Consider the following 1,521-nt stretch of genomic DNA (forward strand, 5'->3'; position numbering starts at 1 on the left):
TTTCTTATATATCATGTTTTAACATTTCATGAATATGTTTTTAAAAGCAAGGGGGGCGGGGGGGGGGCGGGCAATAACTTTCACAATGACTAACTTCCCTGAGTAATATTTATGTTAATCCTCAGAAAAGTAAGCAGTGGTTTTGGCTATCGTTCTAAGATGAATTGTATAGTCTGAGGTTTACAGAGTAAACACAACATGCAGATAAAAACACTGACCTTTGAAGCCTTGCAGGAAATCTTAACTGCGTGAAACTCACACCATCAATTATCAAATAAAAATCTTGTTATCAGCACATCGAGCTTCTAGCAGTAGCCAATTGGGAAAATATCAATCGGCAAGGGTCTATGCAAGGCTACCACGTGTGAGTGCAATTGTTTTACATGCCCCAGAGAAATAATGAACACCTTTGAAATGCTTTCTCATTTTGTATTTAATTCAGCATATAAAAATACTGATTTTATTCCTATACTATATTACTATTCTTCTAGTGTACAGCTACCAACCATCGTTAAATCTGATTAGGCCCCATGCAAAGTTAATCAATCTGATCATGTCAGACATTATTAAGAAAGCATATACGATATGGCCACACTGTCTACCATCACAAGCGTGTACACCTTTGTTTTTACAGAACACTGTAAATGCGGAAATCAGCTCGCAGCTTTATTTTCCTGTTTAGTAGGAAACTTTAAAACCCTCTTTTCCCCTTCTTTAGATAGGTACAAAAATATTATTCTGTCAAAATATTAATACTATAAAGGCTATTTTGTTTTCTTTATTCTTATTTATATACTGTAAATAACTTTAAAATCACAATTAAGATTAGGAATAAAAACCAAAACTTTACAGAAGCACAGATGTTTACAGTGTAGAATACTATCTCTAGTTTCTTAGAATAGGAATTCTCTACTTCAAGTGTGTACATAATGGCTAAAGAATTCAAAACACATATTTTTGTGATTTTATTAATTGGCTGCCCCTCAAGCTTAACTCTAAGCAACCAAAGGAAGCAGCAGTATGATTATTTAAACACAGCAGCCCGTGTCGTGACCCCACAATAAACCCACAAACTAAACCGCGACTCCTAGTATTGGGAGAATGCACATTTTTTTCTTTTTATTTAATTACATCATTTTTTCTTTTTTAAAAATCATTTTATTAGGGGCTCATACAAGAGAGTGCACATTTTTACAAGAACAGACAGTCTCATCTGTCTCCCTCAGAGTTTCTGGAAAGTTTGAACCACCAACCTTGTGGTTTAACAACACGATGCTTAGACCAGAGTGCCAACAGGGCTCTTGATCCCACCACGGGATATGGTATTCTTTACATTTTAGAAGGCAAAGCACACTGTAAAATAATGTTTGAAAAAATGTTCTGCCAGGGCATGGTGCCCCAACAGGCTAGATTGGAAAACACAAGCTTTTCTTTCTTTGTATATTTTAATTTGTTCTTTGTCCGTGGCTTGATGTTGTTGCTGTTTTGTTGTACATTGTTGCTTGGTTTTGCTCTGTCTTG

The 1,521-nt window shown here is 35.6% G+C and overlaps 1 protein-coding gene across 1 annotated transcript in view; it reads right to left on the bottom strand.

The window, feature by feature from the left end:
• UBE2E2 (ubiquitin conjugating enzyme E2 E2) overlaps positions 1 to 1,521 on the bottom strand; it is a 343,460-nt gene that overhangs the window by 274,762 nt on the left and 67,177 nt on the right. The gene's annotated exons all lie outside the window — the stretch shown is intronic.

This window comes from Echinops telfairi, unplaced genomic scaffold, assembly GCF_000313985.2.
Source record: "Echinops telfairi isolate 266 unplaced genomic scaffold, ASM31398v2 ScPeMD7_7420;HRSCAF=8458, whole genome shotgun sequence".
NCBI classification, from domain to species: domain Eukaryota; kingdom Metazoa; phylum Chordata; class Mammalia; order Afrosoricida; family Tenrecidae; genus Echinops; species Echinops telfairi.